Raw genomic sequence first — 24,876 nt, 5'->3', positions numbered from 1 at the left:
TATACATTGATAAAGAAAATCCATAAAACTAACGGCTTATTCAACACTTTGCATTTAAATAACTATATATGTAGTGTATAGATAGATAGATATAAATATGAGAGATGTAAGGATAATATATTCCATAAGAGGTCATTCATTTCCTGGAAAATAAATTTATTCCAACCGTGGCTTCGTGGAAAAAACGACCAATGCGTGTAGTTTTCCGTCAAGTTAATGATAACTGCATCACACTTAGTAGTACGTAATATGTAGTCAATGAATATACTAAAGAATGACGGAATGCATTTTTCCATTGTTATTAAAATGGGGAATACTTCAGCTTTCTTTTTCTACAGGTGAAGATGCCATAAATTCCTCCTGCATCTCAAGGATGCCGTAAATTTTATGCTTTTTCCGTCGTGTCTATTATGGTATTCACCATGTAGTGGCTAAATGAAATGCCTGGTCCGTCATAAGTCTAATTTTATTTTTATCTTTAACATCTAATGGGAATGCCCTTATTTTTAAATAAACATAAAAAATCTGCCGCTGAAGATTTCTTTCGTGAATTCATCTTAACTCAGTGTTTTGCGGGATGAAATTGTTTTTCTTTCTGAAGATGAAATTAAAACTGATAAAAATATTTATTTAGCTGACAAAGAATCCATTTACTATTGGTATGAAAACACCGAAATCCGTACGGAAAAAATGTATATGATCTGCATGTGGGTTGTTTTGAATCTTGGGACATTGGTTTCTCTTTTCAAATTCTCTATCAATCAATGGGAATCGCTCATCAGAATTTTCCTGTTTCTCTTTCATGAATAATCAAATTTCTTCTCTAAAATCACATAAACTAAGTGTATTAAAAATATTTGCTTCTATCATAATAATATGAAAAAGAAAACTTTCTCCCGAAAGGGAAATAATAGATTGGAGATGAGTAAATACTCATTAAGTTGTTGGAATTCCAGAAAAGTAGAGATTTACCTAATTTTTGAATTCCTGATAGAACAGATCAGTAAATAGACGACATTTTAGGGACTTAAGATGAATGATGCCAACTTCCAAATTTCCAATCTCCGTTCGTTGGCGTCGGCAGTTTAGTGTACTTTTTGTACTTTCTTTTACGTAAACCAAAGCTGCTAGGCCTTCACGAGTAGAAGGAGCACTAAAGCATCACATCTAGCAAGAAAGAGTTCGTGAAGTTTATTGAAGGAAGAAACGCTTGATTTCAACTCAGAAGTACTTTCTGTTTTTGTTATTGCCATCTGTGAAATTACGGTAAAATACAGAGATATTTTGTTAAACATCCATCAACGCCACTCTAGTAGTACATAACAAGAGTTTAACGTTCCGTGGAATCGATACAAACAACGCAAGAGTTGCTACTAACTTATCATTTACGATTATTTGAAAAGTTTTTGTATTAATGTAGCGAATGAAGTCAATGTCGGCTAAATTTTAAATTTGCTGACATCTTCGCAGTATTGCTCACTTATTACGGGAGACTGTTGAATTCAGGGAAAATATTATTTAATTTACATTAGATTTCCATTACATTTGGATGAATAATAGGGTCCGTGGAGGGGAGAATAACTTCAAAGGAAAGTCGCGGTTTGGTAAATCCATCACCCCCGAAATCACGGGTCCCTTACGCTCACCAAACTAAGAACCCAATGCTTCGGGGTCAAACCAATGGGATCGCTCATTATCATCTCCATTTACTAATTAAGAATTATGCGAGGAAAGAAAATCACATCGCAACAGGACGTCTTGGTTGCTTAATTGGCTAAAGCTCTCGGCTGGACATTGATGAATCCGGGTTCGAATCCCGGTCAAGGTGAATGATTTTTGCACCGTTAAATACTTGCATTTCGCTGAACATCAGGGAACCATTACGTTGAAGTATATGTCGTAGTAGTATTTACTAATCGTGGTGACGTAAATGGGGTCAGTTGCCACTGCTCACAGCCAAGCCTCTATCTACAAAATTAGAGGAATCCAAATCCAGTGAAATGTAGGTATATTGTTTCCTTTGGGTTTCAGGTTTCATTTTTCGCGAAAGGAACTGACTATAACAGTGATGGCAGCCCGCTGATAATTTTGGGAAGGGTTTTTTGTTTTTCATGACCACAATTATCGACCCTAGGTGTGGTTGGATAGGTGAGGTAGAGCTTCACTTAGTGCTAAGCCCAACGAAGTGTGAAATTCACACATAAGGGCAATGAGGAGGGGCCAGACCCTTTCCCTGTGCCGCCTATTGTTTCCCAGGAATGTTTGGTATCCGAAAAATCACACAGCTTAAGTGGAGCTGAGGGTGCCCAGATACGTCACCCGGGATCGAACTCGGCCCCTCCAAGCGGTAGCCCAGCGAAATAACCAATGGACTCCCACGACCCCGTGATCTTCAATCTTCAGGCGGAGGATGGAGTCAGTCAAAGATGGCAAGAGATTTTTAGCTCATTCTCTGCTTAAATGGGCCTTTTCCAACCGCCATGGTTATTAAATCTTATTTAATAGACATACTCCTTTTTTTGTCTTTTTTAGCCTTTTTAGAATTTTATCCAGTCCAGTGTTATGGTACTGTAATAATTATCTGCATCAAAAGGCTTACGTGTGATAATCACTAAGATACTGCTTAACATTTCAGTATTCAGTCATCTCCACCGTTTTTTATGAATTCAAATTATTTTTGTGGTGTCTCCGATCTACATAATTCACCAATTGTGTTCATTCATAATTTATATTATCGTGAAAATGAATCGGGAAAGATACTAGTGAAATTTATAGTAATTTCAATGGATAGCTCGTTACGGAGAAAGTCCCTATCTAATTATGTGCTCAGTGATGAACCTCAATGTTATCTAATGAAGTCTAATTCTCAAAGAACCAATTCCAATGCCAGAGATTCCTGTGAGTTTTGCAATTTGGATTTTCCAGCACATTGCTATGTTATGGTATGATTATTAGCAGTAATGGTCCGGGTTTGGTTAGGTTTTTGGTGGACCCTGGCACTACGCACCACTGTACTCGCAAGCTGTAACGTCCATGACAAAAAATATATTAAGACCCCATGCCAAAAATTAAAATTACTCAAACTTTAGCTCTTAATACTCTCTGCCTCCATTATTTCCACCCAATGTTCTTTTCCTTCTCCTAACTCACTTTCCCAACATTCTCCCCTCGATTAGTGTTCGGCAGCCCTTTTCGTCTCATCGAGACTTTAGAAACAAAAACTTTATTGTTGTAAGTGGTCATGATGGATACAATAAGTATGCTAATTTGCTTTAAATTTGATTTGACCCTATACGAGAATAAGGTTGATTATCAATCTGCGTTATTCAATTTAACTTTATTTCTGTAAATTTTTGCAGAGATGTTCATGTATATTTCGATTTTATATTGTATTAAATGTGGGTCGCGGTAGTCCAGGGGGTAGAGCGTTAGAATGCTGATCGGAGGGCCCGGATTCGATTCCCGGAGCACCTAAAGCTCCAGGGAAGCAGATCTTCCTGGGAAACCACAACCGGCACAGGGAAAGGAACTGGCCCCCCTACCCTGATGTGTGGATTTCACACGCCGTCGGGCTTAGTACTGGGTGAACTATACCATCACCTACCAAACCAACCTTCGGATTGATTTCTGTGTTTATGGTTATGTATATTTTTAAAATTATTAAAGCACAAAAGTAATAATAAGTTTAAAAATTTTTTCGATGTTCTTCGAGACAGTTCCGAACCTGTCTGTTGATTAGTTATGTACATGAGTCTGAAACACCAAAAAGTGTGATTTTACATTGCGATTTTTTGCGTGGCAATTGTAGCATTAATTAATTGTAATTTATTAAGGTAAATCTAATTAAGGTTAATCTAATTAAGGTTAATCTAATTAAGGTTAATCTAATTAAGGTAAATCATTATTGTTTTGAACTTCGGAATGTGTAATTTTCAAAAATGAATGCCCGCTACTTAGACCACATACGACGTACAAAATCTCGTTAGTACACAGATTGTCGAGTTGGAGCAGTGTCAATTTGCCTAACGACCGGTAGAAAATACCTTAGGTTACTCTAATTTTGATTCAAGATTTGAACTTAAGTAACGTAAATTATGGTGATTGACAAAGAACGCGAAATGTCTACTGTACTAGCCTGTAAAAGATAATTAGGCTTCACTTTTTATAATTTTAATCCTATATTTTTTTACCTAAAAGCCGGAATTTTTTGAGTGAAAGGTAACAATTTTGCAGATTTTCTATGTTGAACAGTAATTGTTCTGGAACCTTTGCGTAAAACTATGTGTTAAGACAATTCACCCTGTGTGTACCAGTTTCTGCTGCTGTTTAATTCAGCATTTTATACGCTATGCTATGTTAATTAAACACTAAGTGTGCATATATTATCCGATAGGTGACACCCTCTGAACCCTAATGGTGTGAACACGTAAAGCGTCGCGGATTTTTCGTTATTCGCGAAAACACTCCCACTCCTCTATTGGTACAACATAGGCTTGTCTTATCAAGGCACTAGGTCATCCATTTGGTTAGTAGGAGTCGCTAAAATTGGTCCCCTACCATGAGGTATAGATTATTCTTCCCTTTTTTTAAATACGGTTGGTGAAATAATTTAAATCGTGAATCTCTGGAATTATTCATTCAAATGAATGCGTGACCTTATATCTTTGTCCAGGTTTTCATCAAATGTGATTGATAATATTCCGTGCAAAGTCCTTCAGAATTTCATATTTTTGCACTCTTTCAAATTAGTGCTTATTGATGGATGGTGATCGACACTTTTCCACAAAAGGCCTCGAAATAAATGTCTTGCCCTATTAGATGATTGTTTTAATGTGAATTCTGGTTAGCTAATGCCTCCTATTAAATCAGACTCGACGAGGGTACATTTACCGAAATTCTTTCAAACTGGAGACTTGGTATGTGGAAACGGGTAATTAACGAGTAATAGGTCCTGTAGGAATGACGCTGATGACTTCAGTAATTGCAATAGTTATTTCCGTTAAATATTCTTGTTTTGCGACCCGATAGAATTAATGCATGCATGATTATGATCTTATGAAAAGGTAAATTCTCAAATGAAAATTTCACTCATCAAGTGAAAAATACAACATGGAAATCGGAAACAACACAAGAATTCTGGCCGTTGAAGAAAAATTTCTCGTGTCGAAAAACCGAGTAAAATGATGCAAATTACGTGCATTTTAGTTGGCTTGTTTGAATAGCTTTTCTACTCGTGTATTCTAAGATACAGATAAAGATAAAGACGTCTGACTAGTAGATGTCGAATGAGGGACCGAAAATTAGTCCAATATTATTGTTAATAAGTAATCTACCGTTTAGGGTAGGTTTTAGATGAACACGACTACCACATTAATATTTTGTGACTCCTAACAAAACACAAAATCCAGCAACCTACTCTACATCAGGTCCCGCTTCATCTCTGAGTACTTCTTTCCTCCCTTTATCCCGTCTAGCATCCCTATCCCGTTCCTGCAATTTCCTCGTCTGCCTAACATTCTCCCCTCTATTACAGTATTCAGCATCCCATTACCGATCATTACGCCCTTCATCCATTTTTCCTGCCTCTTTAGGGTTTTTCCCAGCAAACCCCTCTCTTCGCCCACCATACCAAGTACTTCGTCATTTGTTTTCTTCTCTGTCCATTTCACCTTCTCCATTCTTCTCCACACCCACATTTCAAAAGCCTCCAATCTACGTCTATCCTCCTGCTTCAATTACCACGTTTCAGCGCCGTACACTATTCTACCTGCTCTAGTTTTTGCCCTCCTATTTTAATGTTTAGCTTAGCCTTTTACTTTCTGGAAAATCGCATAACCTTTGTTTTATTAATATTGATTCTCATCACATATCTGTCACCCTGAACCTAACTGATTTTTACGAATTCCCCACCCACTTTCATTCCTACCTCCAGTTCTTCCCATGCCTCTTTAATCATTTCCCTCCACATATACTTAGAACAGCAACGGTGATAATGGGCAACCCTGTCTTACACCTCTTCCTAACACTGCCCATCCGGACTCCCCATTCCCCACTCGCACCTGAGCAGTCTGAGACATGTATAGGTGTCGGATTAGCCTCCTTTCCCTGCAATCTATTCCTATTTTTTGTAATATATTCATTAGTTTTTCCCAATTCACTCTATCAAACGCATTTTCGAAATCTACGAAACAGGCAAATACCTCCTGGTTGTGTTCTATATTCCTCTCGATTAATAATCCCATTACTGCAATGTCATCACGCGTACCTCTCCCCTTTCTAAACCCAAACTGATCATCCCCTAAGTAATCATTTGCCCTACACACTATCCTTTTGTTTATGATCCTGAGAACAACTTTAGCTGCGTGGGATATCAAACTTATTGTCCTGTAGTCCTCACATGATGTAGCCTTTACCTTTTTCGGAATAGGAACTAACACTGATCTCAGAAAGTCTTCTGTCCAGATTCCTTCCTTGTAGATACTACGGATCAGTCCATATATAGTAGTCTCCTCCTACCACATTTTCCTAAACATTTCAATAGTTCCACGGGAATGTTATCCACCCCCACGGCCTTATTTGATTTTATCTCCATTAATGCCCTTTTTATCTCATCGTCGAGTATGCCTGGACCAAAGCTATCTTCCTCTGCGTCATGTTCTCTTTCTGTCTTACCTTGTTATCCTAAGTTCTTTACCATACAGTTTTTTTAAATATGCCTTCCATGTCTCTTGGATCTTTCCTGTTTCAACCATTATCTTACCCGACTTATCTCTAACTGGTAATATAGGTCTTCCCTTCTTATTTTTTGATAGTTTTTTGACCTTCTTTTATTGCGTTCGAATTCCATCTTTCCTCTGTAATATTTCCGTATCCTCGCACTTCGTCTTCCACCATGGTTCTTTTGTTCTATTTGTTACCAGTCTCAAGTTAATATTCTAATTTTTGTACTTCCTTTTGCCTGTGTTTACATTCTTCAATTTTCTCCGCTCATCCATCTTTGTAATCATCTCATCCGTGATCCATGGTTTCCTTGTCTTTATAGCGTTAACGGTTCAAATAGTGTCTTTTGCGGCTTTCGATAACCTTTTCTTGATACTTTCCCATTTTTCTTCGATAGTACTTAGCTCTTAAACATCCTCCATGATTTCCTCTACCGCCTTTTGGTACTCCTTCTTTGTCAATTTATTTAATGCTTCTACATTCCATTTTCCATCCCGCCGCCCCTGCCTTATCTTTTTGAAACGGACGCTAAATTTCGTAACAACTAAATTTTGGTCAGAGTCCGCATCCGCTCCCGGGAAGCTATGGGAATTTATCACACTGTTTCTACTCTGTTTCTGTCTGTACCTGGGTCTAAACAGAATATAATCAAGCTGATACCTTTCTGATTCACCTGGCATTTTCCAAGTATACTGCGCCTTTTGTGGTGTCTAAACCAAGTATTGTTGACAGCTAACCCCCTCTCCTGCAGAACTCAAATTGCGTTCTCCCCGCGGTCATTCCTCGTGCCTAAACTGTAGTCCCCCACCTCGTCACCATCTCTTCCTTCGCCTACCGTCGCGTTCCAATACCCCACAACTATCAAATGTTTCCCTGCAGGAACACACGCGATTACCTGTATCTCCTGTAACTGTTCGTACTTCTTATCGACTTCTTCCTCCTTATGATTGCTTGGTGACATGTGTACCTAAATAATAACCTAGTTCGTCGGTTCTGCTTTTATCGTTACTAGTAATATTAGTCCAGTATATATTTAAAAATTAATCGACAAAATCCAAAATACTATTTTGGTAATCGGTTATCGGCGATAAGTCCAGAAGTCACTATTGTGTTATCGTGCCATGCGTCACGTTACTTCTCTCCTGGAGTCTCTGGTAGGATCCCGTCTTGCCAGACTTCCAAGGGACCAGACTAGCTGATAATGTACTACACCCTTGTAAGCAGGGCTCGAACCCGCGCTATTGAGGTTCCATTCCACCCGATAAGCCCGAATACGCCATTGTTTTGAGGTATCAACCACGTGCAGTGCATTCTTTCTTTTGTGTCCACGGATGTATTATTGACCTTTGAAGCTTGCTGCAATGGCTGACTGTCTCAGTTAACCGAATGATGGTGTCTGATGGTGGTGGATGATGCGAAATTGGATGGCAGACAAAGGATCATGGGGAGGACGTTCAAATAGTCAAATAGCTTATTCCCCGCTTACTTCCATTTGGGTTTAAATGGCAGGTGCTTAAGTCGATGAATATTATTGAGAAAGGATCCCATCCATCCCCACTCCCTCGTCGCAGCCCACAGCGTATGTTAATGTACATGTTCCGAAAAAGACGAGATAAATTTGGTTTTTAAATCCATCCATTAAAAAAAATGTGAAAAAATGGTAACTTCGCCTTGTCTAGCTGTGCATGAGGAATAATCGAGAAAAAATTTTCTCCCCAAAATTTATCTTTTCATAATTTTTGGGATCTACCTGATCATGACATGACACCTAATATTTAATTGCCGTCATTTAGGCCTTCAATGTCCTTAAATAAAGTAAAATTCATCGCTTTCTATTGGAAAGTTCCTATCCATCGCAACTGGCGTGGTAGCATGGGCAGTTCACTAGGCTACTTGCCAGGGGGTTCCGCGTTCAAATTCGGGCGTTCGCTCTGGAGGTACCAAATTACATTCAAACTGTGATTTCTGGATTCCGAGAACTTTCTGGGAGGCAGCAGAAAAAGGAACCTTACGCCTAAACTTCAGGGCGTGAGTTTCACATAATACAACAGGGGGCCTGAGTTCTAGTGAATTCTTTCCTCGCTCATCTACGAAACTGGCCATTCTTGCATTGAGGGCGAGGAATATATTTTATTCTTTTTTATACATGGCTTCAAGGAGTAATTATTCCTGGTTATATTATATGTAATCATTTTTGTGTCAGCAACTCAGGGTCTATCACGGAGATTAAGGATCTCGAGGTCCCACTTGGCATAGGCCGGCCATGTATACATAGGTTCAATTTGAGTTCTTAGAAATTATATCCTCAATTATTAGTAATCCTTTCATAGAATCTCTTTATTCGTTCAGTGTAACAGGAGAGTAGTAAAATGGAGGTGAGTTGATAGTTCATGGGCATAATTAACCTAATGTATGTCGAATTTTTATCAAAATAATTACTCACAGTAGAATCCGAACAAATACGTGATATTGTATTCCAAGTATGAATAGGAGTCGTGATGGGCTGATGATGGTCCTACGTGATTTTCATTGCGCTGTGTGTGCTTCATTAAGCAATCATGTATACACGAATACGCAAGACTCATAGAATCAAAATCAATTCTTCAAGTATCGCAAGCCACATATTACTAAAGGTTTCACGGAGAGACCGACTGTGTATGTGTTAACATTTCATCGTGCTGCCTTCGTCGAATTTCCGCATAAAACAGGCTCCATGTTTTTCGTATGTTGGATGGCTTAATTGCGTGGGTGGAGAGGGAAGGTGATAAGATATGCAGGAGAGTGGACGTAAGGGCGCCGCCGGCGGTGCAGCGCGCAAGTGGCCATTCGGAAATGCGCATCGCACTGCAATCCAGGAAGCTTGTTTATTTTATCGAATCGAGCGAACTGGAGGGAGGACGGATTAAACGCGGCGGGGAGTTTGTCGAGGGGGGAAGGGCGAAGAGGGCGCTAATGGACACCGGACGAGATTGGGGGGGAAAGGGGAGGGAAGAGTGGAAGGCGGGCTGGGGGAGAGGAATGGATTTGGCGGCGGTGGGAGGGGAGACGGAGGCGAGGAAATTCATTTGCGCTCGGGAGCGATTGCGTCACTTTTTCCTCGAGGCCGTGACTGTGAACGTGCGCGCATGAAGTAGGCGGTCGGACTTGCCTTGGAAAGGGGGTGGGAGCGACGTAAGGGGAGGGTTCCTGCCGGAGGGTAGGGACAAGAGGGGTGTACCAGAGCCCCCGACTCCGTAGACCTCCCCTTCTTCACCCCTCCTTCATCCCTAGCTCTCTCCCTACTCCTCCCCACTCCTCGGCTTCCCTGCTCGATAGCGACGGCGTCCTGTTTCAGTCCGACCTCCCCACCTCTCTCCCGTGGGAGCCTCCCCTCCCCTTGCAGTGGAGACGGGAACGGGGATCCGCCTATGGGGCGCACCGTTGCAAATGCTTTCGACCGTGGACCAACCCCTGTTCTCCCTCACTCGTCAGCAGGAGGGCTGCGGGGGTTTCCATTGGCGTACCCCGTTATCCATCTGACTCTCTTGCCTTACCCTGTGCTTATTCGTGCTGTACGCCTACCTCTCTCCCTGTTTCACCCACCCTCCTCTCCCACACTTCCTCCTCCCCCACACTTCCTCCTCCCCCCCCATGCATATCTCCCCCTCCCACCTCTCATGTTCGCATGCCAGCCAGCCTCACTCCAATCTCCCACTCTTGGCCTCGGGTCTCTCTCTTTTTTTAAACACCCCTCCCACTTCTCTCCTATTGCCAGGCAGTCCCCTATTCCGCATCCGAGCAACGCCTATCTCAAACGCCCTCGCTCCCAATGGAGGAAGGAAAAAAAATAATAACAGGGACCCGGTCGAGCGAAGCCAGACGCTATATTTTATACTCTCTCTCCCCCCCTTCCCCCCGCCAATACGGTGCTCTCGAAGTGTTCGTTTTATGCATTGCATGTAGCGTCTCTCTCTCGTGGAGTTTTAACATTGTGGAGGTGGAAGGATGTTGAATTTTTAATGGTTGGCATGCCGATGTTTGCGAGAGGATGATGGGTGGATGTCTCTGACTGGGTCGGTTCAAAACGTCTAATCACTAAAATTTCTACGCGGCGTTGTCATGGGAAATGTTTTTGGTATCCTCATGCTTAAAATTCTTTCTCTTCAGCAATAGGAATCCCTGTGAAATGAAATCATAATAAGAGTACAACGCGAACTCAGTAGAAAATATACTAGGCAACATCATTTTTATATTCTCTGATCCAAGTAGCAGGTATTTAAAGTAATAGGCTGAGGGATGTCGTAAAGGTGGTTTTCAATGAACGACAACAACAACGTAGTGTAACCCGTACGGAACGTTTTTGACCTTTATTTTTTTGCATTGAGAAACAGGGTGGTCTCCTCCTCTTGAGAATTTCAATACCAGGCAAACATGAGAACTTCACGCGCTATGTCCACGATTTTGGTACATTTTCTCAACCGACGAGAATTTGGTCTCTCCAGGGAGATCAGTCCTTATTGGATTTTCTATCGATCTTTCAATGGGAGTTGCTCGTGTACATGGCTATGATTCGTGGAATGTCGATTTTCAATTGCCTCCTCTAAGAGTCGATGATTCGCGTACTCTCCCTTCCAGCGAGCAAGTCGCGTGGAAGGTGAAACTATCATCGCGGTGCAGTGGAAAATCCCCAGCGTTGCTGGGTGGTTGTTAACACTCCCCACCTCCGCCCCCTTTGCCATTAGTGCTTCGCGTCCGGAGTGGAGGAGGTAGAGGGAGGGGACCCGTGTAGCTGGTGGCGGTGGTAGGGAAGCCGCCTACCATCTCTCTTTCCCTATCTCTCTCTTCCGCCCCAAGTCCCACTTTCATATCGCCTCCCCCACCCCTCGCACACAAACACACGACCAACGCACACACCCTCTCTCATCAGTCCACGGCGCTTCCCCCACCCCGGGGGTCTTCCGCCTCCCTTCCTTCCCTCCCCCTTCCCTCGCATAACCCTCTTTCCTGCCACTCTTCTGCCGTCTATCACGTCCGAGCACAAAAGGAGACCCTCTCAGCACAGGGACGCCCACTCATCAGTTGGCTAGGTCTAGAAACATGAGACAGGCCACAGGATTGGTGGGAGCTGATGCGCCTGCGAGGAAGGCTCGGTTGGCCAATGGTGAGAGTGGATGGGCGTGTCCTCGAGGTCTCTGGCGACGCGACGCCCAGTTCTCTCGATCCCTGCATTCTTCCCCCACCCCCCGTCGGGAACGCCACCTACGACTGCTCTTCTCTCTCTCTCTCCCTCTATCTCGGTCGGTTGCGAGGCTGCGATACGGTAGAGGTATAACCGGGGGTCCTCTTCTATCCCGGGTCCCGAAGAGTTTTGCGCCCTCTGAAGTAGACTCGTTTTCCTAAAGTACCAGGCTCCCGAGTTGTGTCTGGAAATCGGTTTTAGGTTCGCGAAATCCATTGAAGGAAAGAGTCGGTATCATCGTTTTCACGACGTATTTCGTCGAGGACAGGGGTCAAGCTGATGAGAACGCCAGTTTTGGACCTGTCAAAGTCCTCCTGTCGTTTCAGTCAAGAGAGTTCGGAGCAGTCCGACGCCTTCGACCTTTAATCGCGATCAGAACTGCTAAGAGCGCGGGATCATTTCGACTTTACGTTCCCAACTCGTCGCCGGTTCGTGAGCCCACCTCGTATTAAAGGGGCTTGTTCGTTTGGAGTCGTTCGTGAACTGAAAACGTTAAGCGATTCGCAGTTATGATCGGCAAAGGCAGCTCAGTACTTGGTATTCGCCTATGCTTGATAACTAACCGCTGAAAACTCGCGTATCGCAGGTCTTCGGTATTATTCATTCCTTCCTTCCGGTGGTTTTTTTTCAAACATCTTGCGAAGAAATCATCGCCATTTGCCAAGGTGCTGTTCGGATATTCCTTGCACAGAGGTGAGTACGCACATCTCTTATTTTTTCCCCTCCTTTAATGCAATTTATGGAACGAAAATAGCCCACCACTGCGTTGGTGCAGGACGATGTATGTATCGGTGGGTGGATAGATGGGACGGCTTGCTTGGGGGGGGAGGGAAAGAGGGGGCTAGCGACGTGGGGGAATGAGGGGCGCGGAGGGAGGAAAGGGAGTCGGGGGGTCCCTTCTGGCTTCCTGCTAACATATTCCCTCCCCACCCCTCAGACCCTGCACATCCCTCATACCGCCGCCTCCCTCCCTAAACCCGCCCTCCCCCAATCCGTGCTGCCCCCACCACTCCCCCAAGCGGGCAACCATCCCTGTCTCGGACGAGTCCAAGTCGGCGGACTTCCCATTTGTGAGGGGGAGTCGGGCATGTTGCGAGCAGTTGCTTATTCATTACATCCCGTGTTGTCGACGCAGGTGGTGGGACGTCCGTCATGTGCCGGGATGATGGCGTTTTCCCTCGCTCACTCGAGGCGGGGGTCTCGGCACATCGCTTTAAAATCCTCCGCATTCTCCGGAGACCCGACTTCGATTCCTTCGACGTTCCGCGGCTCGTTAGAGACCCCCCCTCCGGTCCCTCCCCCCCTTAGAAACTCTCTTCCCCTCCGTGTGTCCTTCCCATCGACCCGGCGGGGAAGTTTCCTTCCCCAAATGTTTTCTTTTGTTCGCCCTGAGCCCCCTCTCGCATCCAGGTCATTCCGTTTCCTCCGGTCGTAACTGCGCCTGGTTGAAGAGAGCGCCTCGCGTTGGAATGTGTACTCGTGTTCTTTTCCTCACTTGTCCTTTGATCGGGAGTTCGTGTGCTCATTGAAGGCGCGCAGCGAAGAGTTCTTGCTCCGTTTTGGATGCGGGGGGGGAGGGAGAGAATGGCGTCATCTCCCATTGTCGCGTCGACTGGGAGCCCTCCGGGCCACTAATCTTCCATGGTGACTTGCGGGAGTGCGCATTACCTGGGTCATTAGGCCCGAGGGCGGCCGGTGAATGGTCGCAATAGTTATCCTACGTCTTCCTGCGAATGAGGCCTTATTTTTTTAGTGATCTTAGACGTGTGAGGAAACTTCAAGGATTTTGCACGAAAAAACTTCCGCGTTTGGAAAGGCCGGCTTGTCTCACCTCTGTTGTTTTTGCTCCCCTGAGGTACTCGTTAAGTTCATAATTCATTGAGTGTACTGGTCATCCCCCGCTACACGCCCTTGCGGGGTATTATGTAGATGTAGATCAGTGTCCCCGATGTCTCCACATTATCTTGCGCCACTCTTGAAAGCGTGATGGTGCGCGGTCGAAACGTAACGGTGGGTAGTGTGTCCGTCAAGTTAGTACGGACCCCCTCTCGGACTTCTGTGTTGTGGTTCCATCGAATTTTTGGTCTCAGAATTTTCGCTGTGTTTCTGGAAACTAGCAGTCGTAAGTTAGGTGTAGATGCTTTCCTGCAGTCCGAATGACGGACCCCCGGTTTCTACCGTAATGTGTCTTGTTCAAGCATTGACGGGAGTAATCTCGATTTTTCTTGCTGAACTACCATTATTCTTGCAAATAGTGAATCTGTAGCTGTTATCTGAATTTTCACTGGGCCTCAAACGATAATTCCCAAGGACACGTTTGTTGGCCGCCGACGCGGCTGGTTTCCCCCCGGTAGTAAGAGCTGCGATCGCCGAATTGAGAAACATTCCGTGGGCCCGTGTTAGTAGCTTACGTTATCGAGTTGCTCTGATGACCACGGGATTAATCGGAAACTCATTCTGTGGTGGATATAATTGGGCTGGGGACGGGTTAATTGAATGAAACAGTATTCTTCATTTCGAACTGTTTTATGACCCGGGGTTCATGTCATCCAGCGCGAGTGTCCCTCACACGTTTAAAGCAATACTTGTTTTCCGAAGCTTGTATTTAGTTTATGTGGTTTATTTACTTGGAACTCTTTTAGAGTTCAATTCGTAGTACGAATGAGTTCAGCATTGTTTCTGTAAAATACCCCGAAGGCCACTACCAGGGCTTGTGTGTGGTTTAAAAGATTAAGTGCTAGGATGGCTTTCTATACTTGAAATTTTTTTCAATTTTTGCCGTGATTTTCTGGTGCTAAAACTTTGTATTTATTTCAACGGAAAACTTAATTTTCTGCGAACACCAATTTTCTGAAGTTACGTTAGACTTAGAACTACGAAGATTTAAGAGTGTTAAGAATGGGATAAGTGGACGCTATTCTTGTGCAATAATTTGTATGTATATTGTGCACTTAATGTGAGTGTTACGCACATATTCCAGCATTTGGCAATGAAATATAGTATTCTGATAGCGGTGCCTCAGAGTTGTGTGTAAGTGATCCCACTTTGGTTTGGCGTTCGGGGCCGACCGATATCATCATATGCCGGCGAACGAATCGCCCGCCACCGGCAGGTCAAGGCTTGACGCCGCAGAGACTTTCGGGTCCCAGTTGCATATCCGTTAGGGTTAATCTTGTGCTAATAATCAGAGTGAATGCCATTTTCACCACATGTTTAAGTGTATTTCTCTCGCGATAGGATATGTAGAGGTATTTGTTCTAATTGGTGGCTTGCTATTTTTATTTATCGAGTGCGGGCGGCCATGATTCATTCCTGGTAACCGTTACGAAAATATTTTTCCTTTATCGTTGCGATTAACGTAGATCAGTATTTATTTCGTTTGAATTGTGCATGTTACTCCAGTTGGTAACGTCCCAATGTAATCCTAAAATTTCTCTTTCAAATGTACATTATGCTTCTTGTTGGCAATGAATAATTCCAAGTCATTCATCATGGGCAATATAATATTTCAATACAAAAGGCAATCTTCGTCATGTTTAATGGTAGTTTGTATAACCTAAATGCAGTTTTGTCAATTATAATATTAGCTTCCATGGTTTCGTGGACGTTAGAAATTACCGTTAAATAGTGAAACATTCTTTCTACGTGTATTAGTGGTTTCTTTTTCATCCCGTACTCCAAATTTTGACGTGTCATTTTATCAGCCCCACTGCCTTTCTCCTGGTTCCAATTACTATTTGTGCAGCGTGATGTGTAAGCATATCTCAGGGAAACAGAAGAGTAAGTTTAGATTAGAATTCCAGTGGTGGACCAGGCTGGTGAACCCCGACTGCAATTCTTGTCCGTTTTTGTTACGAAGTGCATCTGATGAATCAATTTTTAGTTTAGGACACATTTTTTGGTTTTTGAATACTAAAATCATAGGTTGATGCATACTGAAACCTTAAGAGTTAGAAATTGAGGCTAAGTAATAATAACCATGCAGGCAGTGTTTCCCAAGTGGAGTTAGAGATAAAATTTTCAGTGCAGTGTTAATTCTTGAACAAAAAAGAGATAATAAGCCCTACTGCGGCTGATGGATCGAGGCACGGCATTGGGTGATTGCTCGGTGTACGTAGCAGCGGGAACGCGTACAATTTTCGATTTTCCCGTTCCATTACCCTTGACCGCCAGCCATTAAATACCCATTTATATTCTAATGAGGCTGTAGAGGTAGCTTTTGTTTGTGGAATGAGGGAGTGCGGGTGCATTCTCTCTTAACGCAGTTGTTCTACTGGACAGTCGGGCATGCCTTGGTGAAGTGCATTCAAAGCATTTTGTTTCTGTCCCCTTGAGATCGGGTACCATAACGGGTCAGTCAGGTCCAGTATGTTGTGTGCATAATATGGTTAAATTGATTCAAAGAGTATAAAGTATTTTCCAACCAAATAATTTAGGAGGAATAGAAATTTTCGAATGAGAAATAATCCAGAAAGTGATAGCAGTCTGTGATTTAATTCCCATCATATGGTTCGAGCCGATGGAATTACTTCCCGCGACTTTTCTATTGTTGCTATTTCCCGAGGATAAGGGAAGTGCTCTGTCTGTGGTGATGCAAAATTGGTTCCGGCCGGTTTTTGTTGTGTCGGCGCGTAGTTTTCACCAATAAGATCTCAAGATTCCCGTCCAGTTTGAATTCCAACTATCGGTAGCTTTCAGTGAGAAACTCGGCTTCAGTTAGTGAAAATTACAGAATGTTCTGTCGGACGTTACTACTCTCGATATTACGATAAACTTAAGATCCACACGTATACTCAAAGGTGCTCTCTTTCTGACTTAAAAAATGATTGTCTATGCGGGTACATTTCCATTATTTTCGGCTGCTTCGGCGAAAATAACGACCGTTTCAGCCGTTAATAAATTTGCATTTGCGTGTTCGAATCTTGCTCATTTTGTGCGACCGTACGGCATTTTTCATTCAGGCCAATTTCCTTGGTTTCAAGTCTGGAATTCGTTTTAATAAAGGGAAGTCGTTCGTATTACTTTTCTTTTAGAACTAGTTTGATAAAATGGAATTCAGCTGTGGGTCAGTAGTTTTTTGCCGTTGAAATTTTGTATTTTCCCTAAATCAGTTGTCGGATTGTTTTAAGGAACACGTTTTTGTAATTATTTATTGGAGTCGAGAAGATATATCCCATTATACCTTGCCACTAGAAAATGATTAATATTTCTGTGTGGACTCTGAAATCGTGTCCATTGATTTGCCGACACATTGCCATTGCTTAGACAATTGCAGAACAAGGCCTTCATTGTGTAGATTTGGCATAATTATTTTTGTTTTAATTTTACTTGAATGGAAGTAAGGTGCGGAAATCCAAGTTTTCCAAACTTCCCACGACCAGTATATTTTATTGGAATGAATGATTTTAATATTAAATCTTACGCAACTTATTCTATTAACTTACAATGTACCTCATGGGATTTGAGCAGTAGCTTGAAGATCCAAGATCTTCGTAGTAGTTTTTATCGGAGGCGGCCGACAGCTGATAGTCATTTGCGCCATTATGGATGGACATGAATGGATGAAGGGTGGAGAGAAATTAGCCTACTCTTAACGAAAGTCGCAGCTTAACGTCCCATCCGACTGACGGCGTACCCACTGAAAGTCCCCTCCGCAAAGCACCTCAAGTAGGGATCGAGATTCCACTGCAAAATATTCAACACCGCCGGGATTTGAACCCGGGCCCTCTCAGAGATCTCCAATGAGTTAATTAAAATGTGGGGAATTGCCTGGAGTGGCAATAGGCATTTACCTATGAGTATTATCAGTTCATTGAGGCTGATCATGCTGCATTCCTCCCATTTTCTAGATCTATTCTTGATATGGTTTCGAATAAGTTATGAATACCATGCACGAAGGACTAATTCGTCTATCACGTCAACACACATGAGGCAGGTCTCATTAGTTGAGCGATCTTTTAATTCTCGTGCGTTGTCCGTAATTACTCGTGTTTTTTTTCATCGGATCGCTCCCCGTAATCAGCCACAAAAAACAATGGGATATTTGAAATGTTTTTGAATGAATCATCGTAGGTTATATCAGTGTTGATGCTATTGACAACTGTATACAACTGTTCTTTAAGCATAATGAAGAGTTTTCCTTGTTGGTTTTATGCCTTGCCATTCGAGTAGTTTCTTCCAAGTTTCTGGTCATATTTTCATCGGTTAGTTCATGGAATAGTGGCTCTGATGTTTTCTACGAAGGTTGAGCTTTCGTCACCCCATGGGAGACCTCCCTAGTGCGGTGTCGAAGTAAGGGTCTAAACCCGCACGGTTTTCTCATCCCGAGAACTTATATGTTTCGCGTCGGGCCTTCGTCAATCGCAAAGGGGGGACCGCGGTGGCACTGCGCCGGCGTGAACGCCCCCGTCGCCGCCGCACCAAGCCTACTCCCGCCGGCGAGCCCCGCTCTGTCTCCCTCGGCGGCCCTCTCTCTCTCTCCCGTTTCCGTACGAGGCCCTCCCAGAATCAATACCACCACATTCGGTCCTCCTCTTCCCCCATTGCCCTCCCACCCTCCCTCCCTTTTATTCCTCCGACCCATCCCCATAATACGCACATGTACGCACACTCGCGTGGGGGACGAACGGAATATTGGGGCACAATGCATCCATCCACACCCGCCGTGAGGACTCTTCAGACAGGGCGTGGACTGGCGGAAATCCGGTGGCCGGCCACGTTACGTACTGCCCGCCAGCCCGCCGTCGAGATGCAAGGGCGAAAAATATCCCCCAGCTCTTTTCTCTCCTTTTTTTTCGGCGTCAGCTTCTCTGTAAGAGGGGATGCGGAATCCACCCAGCCCTCATGAAATTGATGACCCCTCTTCCCTCCCCCCCTCTCCTTGTACCCCTCACTCGACTTTTGGAGGGTAGAATATTCTCTCTTCGAAATAAAATTTTTTAAATATTTCTCCCGGTATGTTTTTATTATAGAGCCTGAGGGGCCCGTGGATTTTAGCCACGAGTTCTCGAAAGAGCTCCCTCCACTTCTTCCTACCAATCTCTCCTTCCCCTTCCTTTCAACTCCAAACTTACCCCGTTGAGCATTGTTCATTCCCGGACCGTTATGCCATATACTTGGCGTGGTGATTTTTTAGACGTAGAGCCCTTACCACCACAGTTCAATTTTACAGGGAAGTTCGTTTTGGTCTTCAGTTGTTGATTAAACTTTCCTTGAGTTTGAGTTCGTTGAAAGAAGATAATTTCACCGGAGAAAAAGAAGGGTGAATTTTATATATATTCGATGTTTTCAGACTCTTTGGAAATCCATTATCACCGAAGTAAAAAAATTCGATGCGTTGACCCTAGTCGTACTTAATAAAATGATGGAAATATGATACATTGTTTTTTTATGCATTCAATGACATGCTTCTTAAAGGTAGGGTGTAGTGAATATCCTTGGGTGTTGAGAAATTGTAAGTATGGTAGCTCATCAGTGACTCGGGTGCCTTCATATTGTATCACCCTGGGTTCGATGAAATCTAAACCCGGAATGTATAGCGTTCTACATTAGTCTCATAACTTGAGAAAAAATTCATATCCTAAACTGCCTACTCCGGTACGGTTTTTTAAATTTGAAATGTTCGCGCTCGGAAATTAAGAGTAGTGTTGCTTTGGAAGGGTCATTATAGGTAACTTTTCGTCTTATGCTTTCCACTACGACTCGCTGCAGAGTGGTGGTTTGTTGTCCCAGTTCTTGGATTAGGAGAAGCTAGTCGTCATGAACACGATCAATTCCTCGAGTGGGAATATAATTCCCTTTGTTAAGCTTCCGTGTACTTGAATTTTTTAATCCATTTGAAGGAAAGAACAGGTTATGCTTGCATATACTTAAAACAGTTCACTCCAGTTCCCAGGTGGACATTTTTATTATTTTTTTAAGACGGCAAATAAGGTAGTCATGGTAATGAATTAATGCCCGCAACTCAAGCATGCTAGCATAATCCGTCAAGTTGAATTATTATCCGAAGAAGAACATATCCTCTAGCGGCATTTTCCCTTTTCTTGGTTGGCACAGGTCAAGCATTTTTGCATCCCCTTTGGGTAGTCCCACCGATTATTGAGCCATAATTGGAAGAAATAAAATGGAACAGCGGAACTGTTCGATTCAATGCCTGGAAAATGACTGAGGACTTCCGGCTGCGACGAAGAGATAAGTGCGTAAAATTGATTACCATTGAGGAATTTTCTCCTTCCTTCCTGTAACTTCCCGGGCTGTAATGAGTCCAATAAATTACTCCTTGCTGCTAACATTATTCTACCTTTTGACAAGCTGGCGTCATTCTCGTGAGGTAGGTAGAAAGGGTCTTCGGTCACGAACGTGCTTAATATACTTCGCAAATAATTGGATGTTCCACGGTATGGGCATTTTTCACCCCACGCGTTTGGGAGGTTTCAGGCGTCGATATAGGTCGACTGTAGGTCCTCTTTTCTTCCAAAAAATTGGCCTGCGTCCGTTTACAAAATCGTCCTGTCGTCTCCCCGTGTATGATGCAAATGAATGCGATGACAATTTTTTGTCAATACTGCGGCTGATATGAATGTACCTTAGGTCATCCCATCCTCCTTAATGCCTTCGTGAAATTGGACTTAATTTGAAATATAAGCACAGAACGTATCTCGTCGATTGTCTATCCAAGACCGTTGGGTGTGCGAAGTCGGACAGCGGAACGGAAGTGATGGCAGCGAGTCGTTAGGCCGCTCGATATTTTATGATGTTTTGTGCATCGTACGACCGTGGTGCTCTTTGGCCATCTATCTTACGAATTTTAAGTTTATTATTATCGGATTGCTCCCCTACATATTTTCATGCGAGCCACCGATAGGGTCTGAGTCATGAATGCATGTTATCCAAAACACCGTTCTAGTGATAATGGATTTTTAGGAACTGCTAATGAAGGTTTTGAACCTAAATGATTGATTTCATCGGGGATACGGATAACTTCATCTTCGAGGTAGGATTTTTTAATTTCAATCACAAATATAGTTGTCAATAGTTTAAAGGCAATAGAAGTCGTATGTAAAATTGATTATGTATTATACAGACTTAGCTTTACTCAAGCTGTGGGATTTTTTCGAATAATGTATCTTCCTGGGAAACCATAGATGGCCCAGGGAAAAAATGCTCCCCCTCCTGATGTTTGAATTTCATCCGTCGTTGGGCTAGGTGACCTCTGCCCTCACCCATCACAACGTCCTGGTTGAAAACTGTGATTTTGGTGGAATACACTGTGCAGTATATCCAATTACCCGCTGTTTGAGTTAAATAATATTCTGAGCAATTTCAAGTGGTTTAACTGTAATTTTTAATATCTGTAAAAATATACTTTCGTCTTGTAGTTATGGACGAATCTGTCGTGAGGTAATGAAGTTTGCAAATGTAGGATGACCTGGATCGATCGTGGTTGCGTCAATATAATCGCGATGCGAGCAGGTCTCGCGCATTTGAACGGTTGCATCTGAAGGTTCCTCAACCGTCTGATAAGGAATCACGTCTTGGCCGTCCTTAATCCCACCTCTGTCTTAATCTCGATCGATCTCCCTTAAAATTCAGGTGATTCAACCGCTGCTCCCACGGATTGTTTTATTTTATCTCTGTTTGTCAGTCGCACGGTGGTTTCTTGGACAAATTGTGACCAACTTCCAGCCCCAGGTAGTAGTAAGTATTTGGGGAAGTTGGTGTATCGTATTATTAGAGAGACGCCATACGGTAACCTTGCGAAAGTAAAAGAGAATTGTTGGGCACTTTTTGGTCCTTATATCGGAATTTTAACGATGACATATATGATGTTAGACACATTTGCAAACAACGATGCCCAAGGTGGAAGAAATCCACGTAAGCGGGAATCAAACCGGCGACCCCTGGGTTGGCAGGCAGACGTTACTCCGCCACCACCGGGGTCGGCGATGATCTTCAGCTTTCTCCCCCTTCATCTCTTTTGCTCTCTCTCTCTGCAATTCGCCAAGTAAACGCGGAATGCCAAAAACGCAGTGGAGAATAGCATTTAGACCTGTGCCATAACCTAATAATTATTCTCATTTTTCATATCCTTCTTGACTTTTATTGGATAATTCCGGTTTCGAGGGTTGGAGCATTTCTTATGTTTTTCCAATCGTACTTCGGATATTTCTCTCGCGTTCATCCCTAGAGAGGGGATGGAGTTATTCGCAATTGTTTCAGAAATGTGCCTGCACTACATAAGTATTTACTGATAGTTGTGAAGAAAGGTTTGTGGGCACGTGTTCAAGTTCAGTTGAGCAATGTAAAGGATCAGCTAATGGACGAATCGTGTTTGTCTGTTGAGTATTTCAATTACTATGTTTTTTCATGATTCCCTCAACCGACACTACATAACATAGGAATTTCTGATGAGGAATGTTGTTAATTTAATTTGTGGCATTTGATCAACAACTTTTATTATTATTATTGCAAACCAACAGAAATAAATCGCGACCTGGGTTTCAATGCTTTGCTTGATGACGGTGGTATTTCATTAAAACCTACTTCGTGATTTATGTACTCGTGGTTTTGTGAAAATTTTCATAAATGATTACAATTTATAGGTATTCCTGTTGTTTTAAGGTAAGGTTTTATAATTTCCCCGGAACGCTAATCGAAGTCGGGAGTAGGCGTGCGTAACGCTTTCTTTATTCATATTCGGTAAACTCACTCGGCTTACAAAAAATCATCTCGTACGTCGTGCTCATTGCTTAATGCTGCATCATTGTCAAGTATGAGATGTCGTCGTTGAGTAATTAAGGTTTCACAGGGACTGAGTACAATCTATTTTTGGAATGAAGCCCTCGGCAGTGGTGTGATTGTTAGAGTAAAGTGATTTCACAAATACTTCCGTTGATAGACTCCCGTTATTCCCACAAAAGCGGCATTCACTCGTCACAAATAAAAGAGTGTATCCGCCCCCCCCCTCTTATCAGCGCAATTAATTCTCAGAGAGTGCAATTTAATTCCACGCACTAGTTGAGGAGTTAACTAGAAAGGGCATAATTGTTACTCGGCATGGTTCGCCGAGGATAATGCTTTTTGTTTGGTCTCGTTGGTGAATAGCTATCTCCATCAAGTCCATTTTCTTTTAACTTCCTGCTACCCATATGGTCAGACGCGGGCAGTTAGTACTTCTCGCAATTTGGTGCCTCTTCGATTCAGTTTATTGGAATTTTATTCATCCACAGGGGAAGGGATGAAGTCACAGAGATTTCATAAAGAGTACGGTCGTGTTGGAGGTTTCCCTCTCCCGTTCGAAGTGGGAAAATTACCTATTTATTTGAGTAAAAGTATCGGTCACTAAAACTTAATTGTAATCATTTGGGTCTGGTGTTTGGATTTTTTGTCAGCTTTTTGGTTGACCATGCATGCCATCAAAGTAAAATTTGAATTGGTTAGTCCTTTCTTAACGTTTCTGATGAATATTTAATGGATTCAGGAAATGCTGAGATGATAAATGTAAACATATATATTTATATGAACCCTTGATTTTCATTTATGTTGCTATTATTTTCATCAGAATAGGAGAGTCAGACTTCTGTCAGCAGTTGCATTCATATTTCCATAATAAATTCCTGAGTACCGGGAAATGCCAATGACGTTTAATAATGACATCTGAACGAATGGCAATATCACAGAACAAGGAAAAATTGTTTCTTTTTGTAAGATTCAATTTTAAGTCGGTGTGAAAATGAACAAAGAAGGACCTTCACGGCTAGCTAGAGTTTCTTCACTTACTCCGTTTTTATTTATGAAATAAATTCCAATTTGGGTGGAAACCGTGGCACAATGGGAGAGAGGATGGTGGAGTGTTTGCGCGCCGTGCAGAGAGATTGGCGACCCTAAGAGGGGGTCACATTATTATTACGCGCATTTTCATTTTTGAACAATTTGATTTTTTATTTAGTGTTCATATTTTTTATGTATATATTCCTTCCGATCCATACCTTGAATACCCGTTTGCATTCCGGACGAGTGGCAAACAGCGGACAACAGAACAAAACAAATAGAAGATTTAGGTAACCCCCTATATCCCTAACCTATCCCACCAGGTGCTTGCACCCCCTGCCACACACATTTTTGGTGGATCGCGGGGTATTTATGTAGATGTAGACTAGTTCCTCGAGATACCTGCATGGCTGTGGTCTCCTATATACCGGCCATATGATCGAATTGGCTTGCCCACACTTTCTTTCTAACAACTTCTGGCTATGCCCCTCCCACTCATTGTCTTTGTCTCAATGTAATATAGAGCGGACAAGTCAGCGATTTCGTTTGAGAACACCGGGAGAATTCACGAGGAAATCATTTAGGTCGTTTCCCCAGAGATTTTTTTCTCGTTCGGGTTCCGACCATTGTCCAATATGAGACAACGGTTCTCGCAAGTCTCCGCATTGAATAGGCATTCATTGTACGTGTGTACGTACGAACGATGGATTTTTTTCCATTAGGCATATTGAAGAAACGATGTTCGTGCAGCTTCCACAGCTGATGAGCTGTGTCATAAGCTTTCTCCTTGGGAGAGTTCGGTTTTTATTTTTTTTCGTCTCGAAAGACGAGTGAATCGTGAGGAAAATATTTCAACTGAAAATCTTATCTCGATAGTGTTATTGAAAAATAAATCCGTAGTTTATATCCTTCATATATGTTTATGCTGTCCAGTAATATATATCCGTGTATTATTGATTTACTGCTCATACTTATATAGGCTACAGAAAAATTTCTTTTAGACGAGTTGTTGAGTTAGTCCCCTGTTTAGCTTAATGACGTGAAGGTCATGGGTTTTGTGTCGCATGCAGTTGATGTAGCTGAAATCTGTTATTTGGTAGAAAATACCCTTGATAAAAGATATGGAAATGCACTTGCCACTCTATCCACTCCCCAATCCCAATCAAAAG

At 42.7% G+C, this 24,876-nt stretch overlaps 1 long non-coding RNA gene across 1 annotated transcript in view; it reads left to right on the top strand.

The window, feature by feature from the left end:
- The first annotated feature begins 12,048 nt into the window (after window positions 1-12,048).
- LOC139696723 (uncharacterized) overlaps window positions 12,049-24,876 on the top strand; it is a 437,007-nt gene continuing 424,179 nt past the window's right edge. The window contains exon 1 of the long non-coding RNA XR_011702643.1: window positions 12,049-12,631. This is a non-coding gene — a long non-coding RNA (uncharacterized lncRNA). The remainder of the gene's footprint in view (window positions 12,632-24,876) is intronic.

This window comes from Hetaerina americana, unplaced genomic scaffold (assembly GCF_022747635.1).
Source record: "Hetaerina americana unplaced genomic scaffold, ioHetAmer1.1.p SCAF_7, whole genome shotgun sequence".
Classification (NCBI taxonomy): Eukaryota; Metazoa; Arthropoda; class Insecta; order Odonata; family Calopterygidae; genus Hetaerina; species Hetaerina americana.
The sequence above is the reverse complement of the archived record's forward strand: the minus strand, read 5'-3'. Positions and strand labels throughout refer to the sequence as shown.